The sequence below is a fragment of the Sceloporus occidentalis genome, unplaced genomic scaffold (assembly GCF_023333645.1).
Source record: "Sceloporus occidentalis isolate IW3139 unplaced genomic scaffold, rSceOcc1.0.p SCAF_138, whole genome shotgun sequence".
Lineage (NCBI taxonomy): Eukaryota > Metazoa > Chordata > Lepidosauria > Squamata > Phrynosomatidae > Sceloporus > Sceloporus occidentalis.
This window is the reverse complement of record NW_028317118.1, coordinates 1779444-1800220: the sequence shown is the minus strand read 5'-3', so window position 1 is coordinate 1800220 and position 20777 is coordinate 1779444. Positions and strand designations below refer to the sequence as shown.

General features: G+C 45.2%; 1 protein-coding gene across 3 annotated transcripts in view; it reads left to right on the top strand.

The window, feature by feature from the left end:
• The first annotated feature begins 5340 nt into the window (after positions 1–5340).
• LOC149281165 (nitric oxide synthase 1-like) overlaps positions 5341–20777 on the top strand; it is a 127945-nt gene continuing 112508 nt past the window's right edge. For all 3 annotated transcript variants that reach the window (XM_089499722.1, XM_089499721.1, XM_089499728.1), the window contains exons 1-2: positions 5341–5423; positions 8431–8575. The gene's annotated coding sequence lies outside the window, so the exon portion shown is untranslated. The remainder of the gene's footprint in view (positions 5424–8430; positions 8576–20777) is intronic.

Genomic DNA, 20777 nt, shown 5'->3' with positions numbered 1-20777 from the left:
GTATGAGACGTAGTTGTGTTTTGTGCCAATCCCTCTCTTTTTGTGCAAACAAAATCTAGGAAAGGGGGAACTGAAGATCCGTCTCCTACTTCTCTCTCCCTTTCTTTCTCTCTTCCAGAATTGGCATGTTAGGTCTGAAGACTGGGCCTGGCTCCGCATCAGGAGGCAGTCACACTCTCCCGAATACCACACGGGTCAGTGGAACCTGAGACGCTTCTCCAGCTGATGAAGGCCATGGGTCCCTTCCCCAGGCTGTGGCAGTTGGCAAGGCAGAGCGGATCACAAGCTGAAAGACCAACACTGAGCCTCATCCAACATCGTCATCATCATTGTCGGAAGGGATTCCAACTGAGTCAGGGCTGTTGGGATCAGCTGATCCAAAGAAACAGGAGAAGCTGGGAGCACTGGCCAAAGCTACAAGGTGACAAGGATTAAGGAAATGGGTGTTTGGGCAGAACACGCACTGAATGGCTGTGGGGAAGCTGGAGCACCGTCGGAGCCAGCTGCGCCTTATTTTACTCAATGTGCCTGGCACCTGAGCCCCAGAATAATTCAAGTCCAGAGCCCGATAGGATTCAGGCCTCTTGCCTTTCGATGGTCTATAAGGTTTTTCCGATGGTTAGGCATAACACGCTTGTCAGTACATTAGATGCCTATGGCCTTAACATGAGTTTTAAAGAATTATACTGTAATTGTGTTCGGCAATGTTGTGCACAACAGTTTGCGCATTTAATGGGCATGAAAGCATAGGCTGTAGCGCCCACTAAACTACAGATCCCAGAATTCCATACACTGGGGTGTAAAAGATAAAGTGGTGTCAATCTGCTTTATTTCTGTAGTGTGGCAGCAGCCCAGTGCTTCGGGTGTTCAACTCAGACTGGGAAGAGTTCTAGTTCCCACTGAGCCATGAAACTCACTGGGGGACTTTGGGCCTGTCAGTCTTTCTTAGCCTGGGTTTTGCAGATAAAAGGAGGAGAGCCATGAACATTACTTTCAGTTTGCTGGAGGAAGCATGGGGATATAAATGAAATTAATAAAATAAACGCCCAGAGCATCAAATCCTGACACGCTAAAGCTCAAAAAGCAGAGACATCTAGACCAAGTTTGGCAGCATAGACATTTTCTCAGGGAAATGTTTGCCCTCCGTATGGACTGTAGGAAAGGCTTTCAGACTCCCAAAGGGGAGGTTCGAATGATCAATTGCTTCTCCACCTGAAAACATTCACCGCTGTAGACCACTAGTGTGTCAGGGACAAAGAGCCAAGCCTAGCTGTTTTCCTGACGGAGTTTCCCTGTTAACGGGATCTTTTTACGTGTGATGGATATGTACATTTGTGTAGCAAAGCATACCATCAGGGAATGATTGCTCTGTGCTCTTGAAACTGTACAGCCTAATTTCACCACCGTACTCAACATAAAGCTCTAGCAGGGATGCCCAGACTTTGATCCTGCAGATGGTTTGGACTTCAGTTCCCAGAATTCCTGACTTTTGGCCAAGTTGACTAGCGCTTCGGGGAGATAAGTCCAAAACGTTTGGAGGACCAAAGTTTGGGAACCGCTACAGGTTTGGAGTTTCCCCTGAACAGTCAAAACCAGATCCACCTTAAGGGTTCTGTCTTTCTGTGCCTACAAGATAATATATGGAGCGATCCCTGCCTCCTGCTTCTGTTATCTTTAGCATAATTGCTCACAAGAGTTCTAAAGTGACTGCTGGAGAGGAGGAATTCAGAATATTTACTTAGGGCTTAGCTTCTGTAAAGATGTACTCCATTTGTTTTTCCTTTTGGTTGGGATCTTCCTGGAGTGATGGGCAGAGGCCAAACACAGATGGGTCTGTGCAGTCCAGGGTTGTATAGTGCAGAAATGACTCTTTCGGCAACTTTCACATGCTCAGAAACCTTTTTCTTGCAGGATCTATGTGGGGTTTGTTTTTATTCTAACACAGAGAGAGCTATCGGGCAGATCCTGAGCAAAATCCTCGGCCTGACTTTTAGCGAAAGAACTTGAGACCGACAGTAACTTTTGAAAGTAAAGTTTCTGAGGTCGGAAAATTGTTGCTTCGAACTGGTGAGGTTGGATATTAGTTTAAAGCAGGGGTGGGCAACCTGTGACCCCTGGGTATTTTGGCAGACCCTGCAGCAGACTTCTTGTAGAATAAAACCTTGGAGAGGGCTGGAAAGTGGAGGTGTTGGTGGGGAAATCTTCCAGTTGGCATCATGCTGCTGAACTTTGGGTGGCATGGGGGTATTAGGAGTAGTGTGTTCTGCAGTAAGATTGAGGGGAACTGGCCCCCTGACTTGTTAGACTTGGCCACCCTGGTTTCAGGCAATGCCCACTGGAGTAACAGCACCCACCACAGTATTGTTAATGATCATCATTTCACATATAAACTGATGGGAGTCTGAGCTGACGGTGACTAATCAGGATCTGGGAATCATGATGGACAGCTCAATGAAAACATCAACTCGGTGTTCAGCAGCTGTGAAAAAAGCAAATTCCACACCAAGGGATTATTAGGCAAGAAAGGGGATTGAAAAGCAAACAGCCAGCATCATAATGCCTCTATACAAATCGACCGTGCAGCAGCTTTGGAACGCTACATACATTTCTGGCTGGCCTGGTTCAAAGAGGATCTCGTCGAGCCTGGAAAGGCACACGCACAAAAAGGTGACCCAAATTGTCGAGGGGCTCTTGCACTTTCGGCACAGGGGGAAAGGGCTTAATATGTCGTGGGCTTTTTGAGTTTAGCAAAAGGTTGACCCAGGGGCAGCGTGGAGGCTAAATGGCAGAGGTTTCAAAAAAGGGGGTGTGATGTGAAGAAAGTACATAGAAAGGACTTCTCTCCCCCTTCCTCTTTTGCACGCCTGTTAGGGCTATCCCAAGTCATTTTGCTACAAGAAAAGGAGCTCATTGGTCAGTCTAAACACCCCGAGCCAGGCAAAATTATTTTGGCACATAAGCCAGAAAAGCCTACAAGCATCTCTCCCCATCCTTGGCAGTACAGGTGCAACAATAAGAAGGGAAATAGGTAACCATTCCTGAGTCCTGACATTAACTGCCTGGGTAGTTGCCTCACTGTGCCTCATGGCTTGCCTTGTTTCATAAGAATAAAATGGAAGGCAGCACACCTTCGCCTCTGCCATCACTCAACTTGGTGACAAGGGATACTAATTTATTATGCTTTCTTGCCTTCCAGAAAAGGAACATCATCGCAAAGGAGGGACCAGCCTAGCCCCAGCCGTTGGTTAAAGAAGGGCAGCTGCAAGAGAGCCAGAAGGAACGCCAACAAGGACTCCAGAGGGAAGAAGTAGTGCCTGCAGGTACATAAGGAAGTATTTGAAAGATTGGATCAGTTGCCCTGGCAATTTGCTGTAGTCTATTTCTTCCCAACCCATTCTGCTACATGCACAGGCCACTTCCACCCCCCACCCCCCCCAGGGAATAATACATTTATGGCATTCACAGCCACAAAAGGGACGGGTAAACGACCTTCAAGTCATTTCCAACGCATGACCCTATCATGGGGTTTTCGGAGGCTGAGAGTCTGTGTTGCACCCAAGGTTGTCCTTTTCAGGCAGCAAAACCCAGTGGGTTTCTGTGGTCGAGTGGGGAACTGAACCCAGATCTCCAGGGTTGTAGTTCAACACTCTAATCACTCCGCCATGCTGGCTGGCAATAGTCAACAATCCTCAGAGCTGCTTCTCCAGTTCCTTCCTCTGAAACAGAGCCCACAGCACCTGGGATTCATTGCCGGTCTCCCATCCAAGTACCAACTAGGGCTGACCCACCTTAGCTCTCAAGATCAGACAGGGTCTCGTGCCTTTGGGGTACTATGTACCCTCTCAGTTTTGGAGGCTTACCTGCCTCTGAGTTCCAGTTGCTAGAGAACATTGATAGGAGGGTATTTGTGGGCTTTCCAAAAGTGTCTGGTTGACCATTCAAGAGAATGGGATGCTAGATGTGTCTCTGGATTCTTATGCACTGGGGGCAGACGTGAAAGCAGGCCTGTAAAACACTTTAATTGTTTAAGTAAGATATTTAAATCGATAGTAGCATTGTTATTATAACCAGCCGGATCCAAGCATCAGGAAGCTAGCGCAGTAGCAAAAGATGGTGCGCTCTTTGTAGATTTGTCCCCTGGAATCAATGGTTCTGTAGCAAAGCAGGGCACTATCCACGGTAGGCCTCCATGCCTTTGGGAAATGTCAATATCCCCAGGGCATGAATAGCCATCATTTAGTGTCATTGAACATTCCCCCCCATGCATCACTGGAACAGCATCCACTGGAATTGATGGGGTGACTTTGCATCTGCAGTCACTGAGCAGCAGGGGACTTTTGTCCCTCATGGAGGCTTTACGCCGTTGCTATAATCTCCAGAACAAAAGCGTTGCCATTCAGTGGGATGATATTATTCCAGCATCAGCCTACCTCAGGAGAGAGATCAATGGTATGGCAAGTGGTATGCGCAGTGTGCAAGACTAGAAGTGAAAGGCCGAGGCTTTGCTCTCCCTGCCACTCCACAGCCCATGAGGCTCCCACATAGTCCACTGCGTGGGGTTGGACGATGGGCAGGCAGGTCGGTTGTTGGGGACTTGGCGCACTCCCTGCAAGTGGCCACAAAGAAGCATTAATGCGCATCCTTTTACTTTGGGGATTTCAGCAACAATGCATTTCTGATATCACTTTCTTTGCGCGATGGTGTGTGACAATCATCTGCGCCATTCCTCGCCATTTCCACTTTATTTGTGGGACGCTTTCAATGTGCTTTAATCTCTCTCTAATGCCAAAGTTAGCCTCAGTGTGATAAACTCCATAATAGGGTCGGAAGAGACCCCGAGGGCCATCCAGTCCAACCCCAGTCTGCCATGCATGCCAGACCTCTCTCCCTAGTGGTTTGAGCACCGGATTATGACCCTGCGGAGCAGGGTTCGAGTCCCATATAAACCCACTGGGTGCCCTTTAGGCAAGTCACACTCTCTCAGCCTCAGAGGAAGTCTGCGGAGGGGCCTTGTAGCCCCTTAGGAGAGTGACTGAAAGAAAGAAGTTCCTAAGCTTCAGTCTCCTTCCTCAGGGACATTTGGATAAAATAATAATGATAGTGATATGGAGAGATCTTGCAGCCCCTTTGAGGCTGACTGAAAGGCAGGGGCTTCCTCAGGGCCTTCGTCGGGGGGAGACCTCTTTCTTCCTAAGCCTGAGGGGCTCCTCCTCGCCTCGGAGGCCCGCTCTTGCCGCCCTGAGGCGGGCCTGGCGTGGGCCTCGAGGCCCGCCAATGAGCGCCCCGGCGGAAAAGGTCAGCCCCGAAGCCGCCCGCCGAGCCTCAAGAAGGAGAAGGAGGAGAAGGAGGTGGCGGCGGCGGCGGCGGCGGCGGGGCCGAGTTGCGCCGAGAGAAAAAGGGCGCGGAGGGAGCCCCGGAGGGAGGTAGGCAACCTGAGGGGGCGCCTTCTCTCTCTGCCCTCCGACGACGGGGAGCCGCTTGGGCCGGAGCAGGGCAGCCAGAGACTACCCTCCGGAGGAGCCCCTTCCTTCGGGCTTTCTGGAGGAGGGAATGAAAACCAATCTCCTCCTCAGGGAAGACGGGGAGAGAGCGGGAGTTTGGCTCCTGGCTGGCGCCCTTTTGCCCGCCCCTCTTGCGCTCTGGGCTGCATCCGCGCTGCAGAGAGAAGCCGCTTTGGCAGCGCTTTCACTCTAGCTGGCTCCAGGCTCTGGAATTCTGGGAGTTGGAGTTTGTGGTGGGTCCAGAGCGGAGCCAGACAAGGAGTTAAAGCTCTGCCCAACCGGCTTCTCAGTCTCCTTAAAACTGCCAATCCCAGAATACAACAGGAGGCAGCTAGAGCAGTCAAAGTGGAATAGTAGCACTATAAGAGTATAGTGTGATAAACACCTATATTATGTTCAGGCATGTGGCCTACTTGGCAGGTGGGAAAGCATGCCAGGGGCATCTCCCTCTCATGCCCCTCTCCCTGTGACCCAAAAGAGACAAAGTGAAAGAAAGGTCTTGGCAGCAGGAGCTTTCATAGACTTCAGTCTCCTTCCTCAGATGCATCTATTTCTTTCATTCTGTGGCTCTCAAAAGTGCTGCAAGATCTCTCAACAGGTTAGATATTGTGGCTGGCCAAACTACCATTCTTTGAGGGAGTTTTGGTGCCACTTTGTCCATTGTGGGGGTTATTCTTTCACCTGGGGAGGGAGGAGATCCATTTCCCTTGAGGATGGCCCTTGTTTGGGGGGCGGGTAAAAAGGAGTCGGGGGCTGCATGCCAACCAAGGCCTGCACTGTCCCCACTGTTGCTCTGTTTTTAGGTCTACCCAAGGCTTAGGAGGGCAACCGGCTGAGCAAATGTGAAAGTTTCAGTCTCACTAGAGAATCTCCCAAAGAACCAAACCTGTTCTTTGGTTTTTGAGGATGTGGTATACATGGGGGACATCCACATTTCTTACTTGGATATCTTTGTGTTTCAGCACAGGTTTTCAAAACGAACAGTTCAGTGGAACCAGGAGCATACACCTGGCATGTTTAAGGACATGGGGGTCACAACCCTAAATCCAAGTCTTCTAGCATCTCTGTTTCAAAAGAAAGAAGAGTCTAACTTAAGACTCTGCAGAGCCACTGCCGAGCAGCGTAGACTGGCACAATGATCACCCACCAGCCTGAGTGATGGACAAATGGGCCCTGGGCATTTGGGCCCTGGGCATCTTCAAAGTGTCCATGGGTGACTGCATGCAGCCTATAGACTACACTTTGTCCACCTTGAGATCAGCGGACAAACAGTCATAGGCTAGACCCTTGGACCCTCACTGAACATCTGGAAGGCCACAGGGTCCATCCCTCTGGGATAGCTGGACGCTGCAGAAAATGTGCCAGTCCCCTCTGGGAAGCTGGCAGACTTACTGCCCTCTAGTGCTTCTTTCCTAACAGTGGAGGAGGTAGCCACTGCTGTGGTCACTCTGGCTGGCAGCAAATTGGCCTTTTTCGCTCAGGTCTTGTAATTCCTCAGCTTAGTTTTCCTGGCAGGGCAACAGTTGTGTATTCAAGTCCTTTCTCTGTGGAATCCCAGGGACTTCAGAGACCTCTTTTGCTAGTCAGATTCATCTCCCTAAACCTGCGTAGGGGGGTTGTTAAGGAGACAATGCGACTTTAGCAGAAACAAACAGCCCTGATGTTTTACATTGGGAGTAAATACCGTTTGCTGGCAAAGGAGCAAAAGGCGCAACAATGGAAGTACTCGTGGGAGTCGAATCAATTACGATCTAACAGAGGCGAGGGAATGGATGAATGCTCATTTCAGACTTACCCTTAACATACAGATACCCAACCCAGCTCAAGTGAACTGGAGGGTGAGTTCTCTTTTTCACACCCCAGTAGAAACCCACTGGCTGTGGCAGTAATGTTTCCACCAACAATGTCAACTCCGTTTGAACGGGACGAATATCAACACAGCCACACACGCACACACAGTGCACCCTCCTCCCACGATCCCCCTCCCTGTCTTTCTAGCTTAAGATACGGTGAATCAGGAGAAAGTGAGATGACTAAGTGGGCTAAAAAAACTGGGAACATTGTTAAAAGGAGAAGTGGGGAAATTTCTCTTCCAGATGTGTGACTCTCATCAGCACTAACCTAACCAGTTTCATTAAGGAATAATGAGACTTGCGGGGTGCTGAGAATAGCAGTCCAACAACATCTGGAGGACCCAATATTCCTCTGCCCTATTATAAATCACATTCACCCTCACTCTTCAACTGAAAAATGCTCCTTGCATCCTTCCCAGGTCGCTAAAATGAGCTTGTTGGGGACAAATAGCTTACCGTTGTAAACTGCTTAGGTGGTATAAAGTGGTATATAAATGAAGCTGCTATTGCTATTGCTACACAGAAGAAAGACAGTTCCTGCCCTCAGGCTTACCATCCAAAATCATGGCACAAAATAAGGGATTGTAGGAACAGGACAAACATACTCATTTTTGGTTACAGAGATTTTTTTCTGGTGGGGAGGGAAGAAGCAAGCTCCCTATAGTGTCCCCCTTTGGCTACTAGTGTGGACCAGGCTGGTGTTCACCTTTCTACGATATCCTGAGAGGGATGGGGTGCAACCTGCTCTTGACCCTTGGTCTCCTGGCCAGTGGGAGAACCTAGATGTTTTGCCTTTTAGGGAACTGGCAGTTGGCTCTTAATTGTTGTTCTCTCTGCTAGGGAGAGGGAAACAACCTCCCTGCAGCTGCACCTGCTGTGGCTGATGGAGAAGGCCTGCTTGGTTTCCCTCTGCTGTAACATTCTCTCTGGAAGCTAGCTTCCCAGTGAATCAAGAGATACACCCACACACAAGCACTGGACCCTGTGGTAAGCGGTTGACACAAGGCAGGGAGATGCTGATGTGAAGATTGTTAGTGGTTACTGTGGAATTAAACTGCTGCTTCTTGACTTTCTAGGGAATTGGCTGTAGAAGAGTTTGCCTGGAAGAAAGAAGGCTGTTACTGAACCCTTCAGCTTTGTCTTCCTTCTCTTGGGGAGTGTCCAAGGCCTTCTTGCTTTTTCACTGATGACGTTCTAATCTCCTCTGCTCTGTTAGAACAGGTAAGATGGCATGCCAGTGGTCTATTTGGTGGTGGCCCCACACTTGTGTGTAATGCACAGCCATGAAAGATCCTGCAAAATCATTGGATAGAACTATAGGGTTTCAAACCTCGTAGTTACCAAGGGTGTGACACTACAGGCATGCGTGAGTGTATGCATGTGTATATGTGTGTGTGTATAGGGTGGGTTAATATTCATGCATCTGAAGGGCATTTCTACCTCTGTCTTCTCTTCTGATTTTGGAATCTAGCTATTCCTATCTAGCTACTTCCTATTTCCCTTGCAGTAACAAGTTGGCCCCAGACTGTACTACTTTGTCTCAGGGGAGCTGGCAGTGTACTGCTGTCTTTTTGAAGCTAGTACCTTCCAAATAATGTGGGCTACAAACAACTCCCATGATCCCTGACCACCAGCCATGCTGGTGAGACACATGGGAGCTCTACTGCATCTGGACTACGTGTTGTAACCTCCAGCAATTTTGTATTGTTTTTATTGGTTCTCTTTAGCCAATGGTATTTTTTTAAAATTATCTTTTAATATTGTATACTGTTTTGAGTGGATTTCAGATAAGCAAAATATGTGAAAGGCAAATAAAAAAACTTGATGCATGTCCGTAAGTGAATTCAGGGCAGGATCAAGTGTCAAACTGGGAGATGTTTTGGTGCGGTTGCTCAGGATCCTAGCTTAGAAGTATTACTTTTTTGAACTGCAGCTCCCAGAGTTGCTGAACTAGCATGCCCACTGGCCAAGCTGTAGTCCAAACAGTAAGATTTTTAAGCTCTGCTATTTTGTCAGCATTGACTTTGACATATTTTCCTATTTCCCCAAGCTTTTTAGTCCTTTATGAACTTGAGCTGCATTTTAGTCTTTTATGATTTGGTTATGAGCCGTGCTTTGCTTTCTTTGGGAATTTGTAGTATATTTCATGGCAGGACTGGGCTGAAGGTAGATCAAGACCTATTGGTAGTTCTGTGGTTTGCAGTAGATTGGTTTGTGAACATAGCTTGGAAAAGCTACTTTTGTGGACTTTATCTCCTACTGGCCTTACTGCTTTGGGGATTTCTGGGAGAATTGAGTAACCAAAAACACTTACTGTCTTTCTAAATTAGAACATTATTGTTGAAGATGATCACAGTCAGACTGTAATTTGAATTAAATCTGATTCTACATCTGAATCCATATTTTGTGTGGGGGGGGTGTCCCTCAAATTTTCAAATATGGTTGGTTCATTTCCCACCACATTGCTTAGGGAGCACGAAAAGAAAACACAGACAGTGGCAAAGATACCAGGTGCCAGCTTTTGCATTCATAACCGTGTCTTGTTCTACCTGGACACACATACTGGTAGTTCTCTTGGGTTTCGTGGATAAGGCGAGAGAGAGAAAAAACTACCTAAATTGATTTGATTTGAAGTGACTTCACAATAAGCCAAAAATGGCATGAAGAGAAGAATAACCAACATCTAATCTGCCGAAGAGAGTGGCTTATTTAAAAATTAAAATGAAGCCTCTGGCATTCCCCAGGAAGTCTGAATGAGCTTGTACTTTGTTATGGGCAATGGGGACAGCCACTATGATTGGTTGAAGGCATCTTCACACTTTTTCCCTGAAGTGTACTGTATACGTAAAAACGGAGAAATCTGAATGCAAAGCAGATGTGTTTGAGAAACATGTGCAAAGTGCAGTGCTGCGATTGGCTGAAAATGCCCCTTTGAGTGTACCTGGTGGTCCCAGTTTTGTTGATGTGTCATCGATCTCAGCTATATCAGTGAACTGACTTGCCTACATGGTTAGTTTTTAGGCATTGAGGCACTTTTTTCAAAATTTTTGACATTACTTGAATAATACTTGTCTTGTGGTTTGTGTCAGCCTTGGCCAGAGCTTGGAGAAGTTAGCTTTTTGGACAACAACTCCCAGAGTTCCCCAGACATCTTTCCTCAAGTTCTGACCTGAACTGCTGCAAATGGCAACTCTCAGCAGCTCTAAGCCAGCATAATCGATAGTAAGGAAAACTGGGAGTTGCATTCCAGTAACATAGGGCTGACATCAGACAGAGGTGATTTGCCCTGGCCTTCCTCTGAGGCTGTGAGACTGTAACTAGCTGCTTAAACCACTACACGATACTGTCTCCTTTTCAGGCAATATTTATCCCAAGCCATTTTAGTTGACTTTTGAAAAGATGTATTTTTCTCTGTGAAATAACCCAGAGTGACATATAGAAAATCATTAAAAGCACAGACCATTTCGAGCCTTGATTAAAAACAGTTCCAATTAAAACCCAAGAACAACATAAAACAATTCAGCATAAATACAAGAAAACAGAACTTTGGGCTGCAATTAGAAGCTGAGTGAAATAAAAAGCTCTTACTCGGATCTGAAACTTACTTGGAGTTGAAAAGAAAGAGAAAAACTTTCTAGAGAACATCTGCCAAACCCTGGGTGCCACAAGAGAAAAGGTCATGTCTCATGTTCCAACCATTTGTGCTTCTGAAAGCAATTGGATGCATAGTAGCAGTTCTGCGTTTTAACAGGTCAGGGAGAGGGACCCAAATATGACCCAACTGGATTGAAAAACTGGAAGGGACCAAGAGAACAACCATTTTTTTCCCTCTCTATTTTGAATATTTTTCTCAGTTGAGGATCTGGTTATCCTTGGTGGGTGTGCAGGGTAAAAATTTAGCCTCCTGTCCGACCAAAGATGCCTGGCCCTGCTTCAGAACAGTGCTGTTGTTTTATTAACAGAAACCACTGCTGTCTTTGATACATGCACACCAACAAGAGAGGGCCTCGGGAAAGTGTTGCTAAATATGTGTGAAATTGCTCCAGGTTGGATTTCTCTCCTGAGCCAAGCTTCATCTGCTTCATAACCTGCGGGACGGGTTCTGCCTAGAGACCACATAATTAGGCTTGGCGCTGCCGATTTGGGGAGATGGCTCTTGAACCTTTTCTTGCATGTATCCACTAACTGAAGGAGGAGAGTGTGAGGGTGATCAAAATGAGCTTGATCAAGGCAAATAGCACTGTATTGAGATGACAGCATCCTGACTAAATGCCAAGATGCTCAGATCATGCGCATGTATCAGGGAGAAAAGAGTGCAGAGCAGCAGAAGTCTTCTGTCCCAGTTCTCTCAAGGAGTGTACGGTCAATTAGTGTGCCAGCTGTCCGTGGATAAATATGAATTCTTTGGGCCAGTTTGACTTTGGAGGAGCAAATGACCAGCCAAAAACAACAACAATAATAACAAACAACAACAACCGTCTTGGTTGCTCTTCTACCTTCTGTCACTTTTGTGGGAGAGAGGAAAATCAATAGATACCACTTTGCGATTCACAGAGGGAGATCTTATCTCTTGATGGATCCCCAGAGTTATTTTTTTAAAGCCCAAATGAAGCTCCTCGACGCAGAGATAAAGGACAAGAGAAGCCCTCTGTGAATTTCAGAAAGGCGAGAGGCTAGAGCATATGCACGCGCTTGTTTTTTGCTATGTATTCCAAAACAGTAGGAATAATTGGGATCTCCACTATTGATCTAAGGACACTTCACTGATGGCATTTTTTTCTGTTTTAGGCCTTCAGTCATTTTGTTCAGGTAGTAGGAAATAAAAATATATCACCTTGAATGCTGATTGGAATTCCTGTGCCATTTTTTACACTCATTTTTAAAAAACCCTATTCTTCCTCTAAAAAGCTCATGATGACATGCTCAGTTCTTCCCTTACATTAACTAGAGCTGGAAAAGGTCACCTATAGGGACTCTGGACATTGCCTGATACCAGTTCATACTATTTGTCTCTGGCAGGAGTCTGACATGGTAGAAATCTTTTTTTTCATAGAATCACAGAGTTGGAAGAGACCGCAAGGGCCATCCAGTCCAAACCCATTCTGCCATGCAGGAAATCCAAAACAAAGCATCCCTGACAGATGGCCATCCAGTCTCTGTTTAAAGACCTCCAAGGAAGGAGACTCCACTACACTCCGAGGGAGTTTGTTCCACTGTCGAACAGCCTTTACTGTCAGGAAGTTCCTCCTAATGCTGAGGTGGAATCTCTTTTCCTGGAGCTTGCATCCATTGCTCCAGGTCCTAGTTTCTGGAGCAGCAGAAAAAAAGGTAGCTCCCTCCTCAATATGACATCCCTTCAAGTATTTAAACAGGGCTCTCATATCACCTCTTAACCTTCTCTTTTCCAGGCTAAACATCCCCAGCTCCCTAAGTCGTTCCTCATAGGACATGGTTTCCAGACCATTCAACATTTTGGTTGCCCTTCTTTGGACATGCTCCAGTTTCTCCACATCCTTTTTAAATTGTGGTGCCCAGAACTGGACACAATATTCCAGGTGGGGCCTGACCAGAGCAGAATATAGTGGCACTATTACTTCCCTTGATCTAGACTCTATACTTCTATTGATGCAGCCCAAAATCGCATTATACATATTTTTGTTGCAAATACTGGAAATCAGGAACTGCAGATCACCCAGAGATCTACTAGGACATCCCAATGTACATTTTGCTGGCTGTTTTTCTAAAGATTCTCTCAATATTGGTCTGTGAATTGGGGACTGAAGAGGATTCATTGAGCCAGTTGGACTGCTGCAGGCTTGGTTTAATAACTTTGCCAAAGTTGTCAGAAATCTTCATATTAAGAAGATAGATTGTTCTCAACAGCTGATCTTTTGGATGGTTAGGAAATACCTGAAAGGAGGATGCCTCTTCCCTGATCTACCAGGTACCTCTTGCAATAGACAATGTGATATGCATATCTATATCTGAAGAAGAAGAAAAGTCCCGTAGTTTTGATTCAGGCTAGGAAGACAGAGAGAGATACCTTAGTTGTGCCTAAGGAATCCTAAGGGTTCAAGCACCTGAGAGGGCAGGATACTAGTTCAAGCCTTGTCAAGAAAAGGAGCTGGGCTGTGACAAATGTAGCAGAGCTGGTTGATCACATTTTGAAGTAAGTGAAGTAATACACATTGCTATCTTAAGGGTTCCCTCCCCATCCCCTCTTCCCAGTGTGCATTTGAAGTTATACACATTACCCATTTAAAGAGGCACCTCTTAAGAACATTTTAAGTTAAGTAATACACATTACCATTTAAAGAGGACTCCCCAGTCAGACCATTTGAAGTAAGTGAAGTGATATACATTACAATCTAAATAGCCTCCCCAACCCTCTAAGACCATTAAGTCCAGAGTCTAAAATTCCCTAAGTGCATCACTGTGGAATCCCTCTGCGTTCTTGAGTGAGATGCCCAGCAGAGTTTGCAGAAGATGATATCCCTCCAGCTTATAGTGATGTAGTGGGGACAGACAAAGGGTTTCTATTTGGAGGTGGGGCTGCCCAAATCGCTCACTGGGGGGATATTCTGCCTTTTAGTGGTATTTCTTTTCCTTCAGATACGTTTTCCTGGTTTGTTTAAAATGAATATTATTAAGACAGCAGAACTCTTCCCCCATGTACCCTTGTCCAGAGTAATTTATGTTGGTAGCATTGTACCTACAATTTCATGCTGCTCAGAGAAGTGGGGAAAACAATATTTTTGATTGCTGGGATTGAGGTCCTTTAGGAACTGAGTAATGGTCCCTGCTACTTTTGTTTGCCTTTCAGCAAAGGGAGTCCATCAAAGGGTGTTTGCTTTCTTAATTCTGGACTCACTTGCCTGTTTTACCTTTTGACCAGGAGACAAAATCCATTCTTTGCCTATATCCATCAATTTGGGTAGATTAGTTGTACAGCTGTCGCACTTCTCTCAGGCTATTGGTGGATTTGACAGAGCTAGCTGTCTGGGAATCAGCAAGAAGGTGCAGTCTGTGGAAACTGTGCAACACCCTGCCATGGTTTCAGTCCAGATCAGGACAGGGGCAGCCTGCATTTTCTTAAAAAGAAAACATTCATGCACTTAGCAGTTGCCTGAATAGTGTCACATCTTACATGGCCCTTAGTAACATGAATTGATTGCCTTGTAGAGAAATAGGCATTCAGCATAGCATCTCTTGAGCATCTCATCAGATTCCATTTTTAAAAAGGTACAGGAAGCCCCTGACAAGTTAGGGACTGCAGCACTGTCAGAAACCAGAATTGGTCAAAAAGCCGAACGTGAAGGAATTATAAGATCATTATATTATATTAATAAGCTCACTTTGCAAGCAGCGTGCATGTCCATCCATGATCCCAAACAAACCTCCATACACAAGAAGAACTAACAAAGAAGCAGACTCCTTGTCACATTAACGGAATTGGTCCTTAACTTGCAAATGTCGAAAAAGAGAGTCAACAGATAATGTTACATCGAAAGACAGAGGATTCCTGCATTTACCCTTAAAATTAAAAGAAACTGGGAGTTGTCAGTACAGCAAGAGAAAACTGTAAAGGGTTAAAATATTCTAAGTACAGACAAAATCTTGCTTTCCATGTGCAGTATTCCATTTTAATCTGAGCAAATGCTGGCCAGATATCAGTTCTCTCTGTGCAGCCACCATCTCATTAAAGACATCCTTAAGTGCAAATTCTCTGTGGCTCCTTGGTGCTTGCAATGTGCTAAAGATGTTTATTCCCAGGCAACTGGAAAGTTACCAGAGATGCAAAGCAAGCATCTGAAAAATGAAACTTAACAAGTAGGCTCATCTAGTGCCTAACAGCCTTGCTGGAATCTTTCAGGTTTCCTGAAAGAAATGTGCCAGCCGAAAGCATGAAGTGTGTTTAAAAGATGTCCAGCCCCACAGGACTAGCTTAAATGTCAAAATGGCTGTGACCGGTTCTTAGCTTGCATTAACCATTAGGACAGTGCATTTGCTTGAGTTTCATTTGATCCATGATTAATACATGTCAGGGTGAGAAAGGTAGAGCTTGGAAAACTTACCTTTTTGGACTGCAACTCTCAGAATTCCCAGCTTGGGAGTTGTATCCCTCCCCTCAAGTAGTTTTTCCAAGCTACTCATCTAGGTAATGCCATCCTACTCATCTAGGTAATGCGGGTATTATAACTAAACATAAAGGAATCAGGAAAGCTGAAGTGGGGTAGCAGATGATATAATTATCTCTGTAATGAGATCCCTGCCACTATTATACCACTGCTCATAACTTTATCAGCAAACTTGTTAACATTCTGCAAAGGTCAAAGAAGCTGAGGAGTAAGGTGTGACTGTATGGGTGAATAGAGTGTCTCCGAAGTAGCTCAAGCAAGTGCTTTCTCTTACCTGTGTAAGCACTGTTGGACTCTGCCCTTGCAATTCTCCTGGCAGAGCTACCCTTCAGAAGCCACAAACGTGGCTCGGGGTTATCATGCTTAGAACATAGCACTGATAACAGAGAGGTGGACACCTGTATCTGTTCCCACCCACCCACCCCTTTCTGCTCCCAGCCTCGTTCTGAAATGTTGGATGAAAGAAATGTACACTGTAGAAAATGTCTTTGGCTTCCCTAGTCTGGGATTCATGAATTTTGGATAGTTGTAATCTTAGCTGCTGCTTTGGAATCTGAACAGACCTGGAACCCAGTTCTTCCAAGAAGCTTGTGGCAACACAACAAAATGTAAGTGTGTTAAGGGAAGGTAAAAAATGGGGGAGAGATCCTAATTCTAGTGCTTTTTTGCTTGGGGTAGCAACCTGCACTTGCTTCCTAAGGCTCCATACAGACAGGCCAAAATAAAGCTGCTTCAGGTCACTTTGGAGGTATGCTGTTTAAATCATGCATGTGTCCTAAGTGTCTGGAAGCCACACCAAAGCCACACTCCAGTCCTTTGGCTTTGGCACAGCTTCCGGACTCTTAGGATGCATGCATGATTTAAACAGCACACCTCCAAAGTGACCTGAAGCAGCTTTATTTTGGCCTGTCGGTATGGGGCCTAAGACTCCCCTCCACCCTTTAAAACTTTTCCATCCCCTTCCCATGTTTAAAGAACACAGTGAGCAGTGGCCCAGTCCTGTGCTACTTTACTTGGAAGTAAACTCATCAAGACAACTCATGGCTGCAGTTTCCCTCCACTGTCCCAATTTTTCCATGCAAGCCTCCCCAGCCCACCTCTGCTTCTGCCCCTGACCTGCACAACAGAAAAATTCCCTACAAAACATCTTAACTCATTTTCCTAAGTATTCCCCTGGTCTCCTACTTGTGATCTTTGGTATGCAGTCCCTGCGAAATAGAAAGATGAATCACAAACATACACTCATTCCTACTCTTCTGTCTGCTGCAGCTCTGCCTAAAAAGCAAGAAAACTAAGCCAGGTTTCTGGTTTTTTGCAAAACAAAATGCAGTCTCTGGGTTGCAACTGATCAGGGCTCTGTAGAGTGGAGTTTTATGTACTAGTTGAAAGTTTTTGCCTGGATTTGGAAAAAAAAATTCATTGTAGGGCCAGAGACATGGTGGTAGCTCCAAAGCTTTGTTGATGACTACTAACAGTGCAATCCTCTATGTAATTACTCAGAAGTAAGTCCCATTGATTTCAGTGTGCCTTACTCCCAGCTAGGCGGGTGGAGGACTCCACCTTATAACTCTGAAATCTCTAAAAGCCAGTTGTCACCCAGCACCATTTAACATCACTGGAGCCTGAGCAGGCAGAGTGCTGACAGCCACTTGGCATTGCTGTTATATGCAGCAGCCCAACAGATTGGTGCCTTCACTGTTCCAAAATGCCCAAGGCTTTTTATCCTCTTGTCTATGGAACTGCTTTTGGCTGAGGAAGGAGCAGGCAGGACTGTCATGCCCATCTGGTCCTCTTGGGTCTCGATCTGTGCCATTATCCCACAAAAAAAGCAACTTCTTTCTCTTACCTCTTGCATCCTGCTGGGAATGTCTTTGAGACCCTACTGTAAGAGCTTGCCTTCAAAGCCAGCACTGCTGTTTGGCACAATGCAATAGTTGATGCCAGCAGTTAATTTTGGGTGTCATGAAAAGGCAGCAACTTGTTCAGTTATTGAATGTATTACTGTATTCTTACTGCTAGAGATGGTACCTTTGGAATTTCTACTTCATGTGCCAGCATAACTTGATATAAATTTTAAAATTAGATTGCTTTTCTTAAAAAAAACAGTTCATGTGCAATGTACAACTAAGTTTTTCTTTCTGAGCTCTTATTTTCTACTCATGTTCAATTGAACAGCATTTTAGAAATCTGGACTGATTGCTTCTGTTTCTTTGTGCCTCTGAACCAGGATTGTGGAACTTCAGACCCTGGGTAGCCTGAGGTCTGGGAATCTGGCTGTCCTGAGATCCAAATCTGCCCCATTCCCCATGATACCATAGTTGTTATCCATACCCACTCATGTTTTTCTGTGTTTTCCTATTCTAAAAGGTTGAAATCCTTCCCCTGAGGTTTACTTACAGGTAATAAGGTAGTAAGACTTTTAAGCTAAAATGAGCTGGTATTTTTGGTTCTACCCTTTTGCCTGCCTGTCTCTGGAATGTGGTCCCTGAGAGCTTCTCAGAGCTTCGCAGAAGTTGAATTCAGTCCTTGAGTGAAAGAAGGTTCCCCACTCTTGCTTTAATCCCTTAATCTCCCTATCTTCCTATTTATGCCCATTTCTGCTCTTTCGTCTCCCCCACCTCTTTGTGTCTTAGCTGAGACATTCCATCTGCTGTCTTTAGTGCTGCTGTTTAGACTAAATAGTGCTACTCAGATAAAAATTTGGGATAGGGAACCTGTGGGCCTCCAGCAGAACAGAAATATGGCTGAGATAGACAGACTGCGGCCTATCCCCCTCCTTGAGATGGACGGTAGGTCATCTTTGTCTCTCCTTATTTCCAAGCAGTCAAACTATCTTTGTTTCCTGCCTTGGCACAACATGCTATGCGATGAAAGCAGATGGCTTTGGCCAGACACCATCACGAATCTCCCTGACTTACGACACTTGATCAGGGAGCTGTAGTTTATTCTTAGCAGCCCCCTTTCTCTCCCCCTCGTACACCTTCTTCCCGGGAAGGGGCTGCAAAGGCGCTTTCCTCCTTTGGCTCTGTGTCACATGTAAATGTTTCTCTTTCTAATCTTCCCCATTGGATGTGGCTCTCGCAGTGAATTTGCTTGTGACTGACATGCTGTCGGCAAACATTGCATGGATCTGTCTGGAGCGGCTTGCGTCTGCCATGGAAGAAGAGAGGGGCTCTCACTAGCTTTCAAAAAGTTCTCTCCTCTGCATTGCAGAACTTAGCGCACCATGAAATGTGCTATTCATGGCATATTTAATTGCCAGCTATTACAATCATTATCCTCTTTTAAACACACACACACACACATTTCCCCTGCTGCAAGTCTGGGGAATTTCAGCGGGACCTCCAAGATAGTTGTCTTGTGGCAAGATAAGATCTTGTACATCCTTGAAATGCCTAATAAAAGAGCTCTTAAAAATAAGAGAAGAAAGCTACTGTACCGTGCAGTAAAATACATTACACTACAAATCAGTCAGACAGATGCAGTACAATAAAGGACACCTTCAAACTGAAATCTTTCCTCTGTTGTATTGGACAGAAAGATGTTCTAACTCTTCTTGAAAGCAATGAAGCCCAAGGAAAGGAGGACTGAGGAGCTTTTAAGGTGCTCCTTAACAGTTAGCACCACCTAGATAGCAGACTGAGCAGCAACCACACGGGAAAACTGCTCACCGTCTTCTCCACTATGGTGCCATATCAGAAGCTGGGTTCAGGTTCTGCTCACAGAAAATCCTTCCACCCAAATGTCAGTGATTCCTTCTTCCACTGCAGCTCATCCCATTCAGTCAGGGGCCCTGGACCTCTCTAACATTTTCAGGCGTATGGAGGAGCTGCCATGAAGAGGAAGTAAAGAAATTCACTTCCGACAGACATGTTGCACACTCCTAAATCTGGATCCAGATCACTTTCTTTTTAATTATCAGCCATTATTTTCAAATGTTCATCTGTTGATGTAAATTACAAGAGTCAAATGTTAGTCCTAGTTTGTCCTCTTCATTGCCAATGCATAAATAACCACCTCATCAAGCTTACTTTTCCAAAACATGGGCAAGTTTTTGCTGCCCATAGTATGCTTTTAAATTTGATCTTAATGCCAAGCCAATGGAATGAAATTTGCACTACAGTAATCGGTACTTCAAATATATAAATATATATAAAATAATAATAATAATAATAATAATAATAATAATAATAATATGTTTAAGATTTAGGTGTATCTTGCTATTCTTATATAGGGCCAAAGTGCTTAATTATCTTTAATTCCTGAAGCCTTTACTGTAGCCTCACTATCCTGAACATACTATCAGAAGGCATCCAGAGTATAAACACCTCCTCCTTACTTCCAACCCTCTGCGTTGTTGCTAGCAATATTGCAGGAGGCTGAGTAGCATATTTGTGAGAGATCGGTAAAGCAAAGCGTTTCCCATGACATGCATAACTGTGCATGAAATAAGTCCCCCTTTTTATAATGATTACATCCCAATGGGAAATGGGCAGTGGCAGGTTTCAAATATATTGACCTCTCCACTGAACTTATATTTTCCTGCAACTGGTGAAATTTAGTTGACAGTTAAACATCAGGTAGCTCTGAAGAAATTACTGGAGCTTTACAGACTCCACTATTCAGTCAACAAGGAGAGCTGGCCTACTCTCCCTCCTTCCCTTCCCATAACTTGTGGGAAATTTCTAGTATGTACCTTTTTTGCAATCTAGTAGATGAGAGATGAGGGCTCTCTAGAAGTTTGTGGACTCTACTTCTCCTAGCCCTTTAATACTGGCCATACTGGATGGCGCTTTTGGTGTTCAAGTGCCCAACATTTGAAGGGCCAAAGGTTCCCTAGCCCTGCATATTTATTTGTTATTTATTCATGCAGCATCCTCTTATTACGTGCCCTGTCTTTTGCAGCTGGTTAGTTTCTGAAAGCCTGCCTAAACAGGAGACTGGAAAGGGGGACAGCCTTACCTCCCTTGGAAGGAAAATCTGCAGCCTGGAGCAGTCACTGAGCAGACTCTCTCTCACATGTGCTCACCAAATCTGCCTCTCTCTCGAGGGAACTAGAAAGAGTTCTCTGAGCAAATTACAAACGGCTAAAGGAATATAATACAATATAATATAGTAAAAAGCATACAGTATAATAGAGAACCAGCAACACAGGAAGATTTAGAAAAACAGCCATAGAATCTAACGTCTTAAAATTCCTAGTAGACAAAAAAGATTTTTATCTCTCTTTGCTGGCCCACTGGCAAGTCAAAAAAAATTATACTCAAATAGGCTTTTTAGGAATT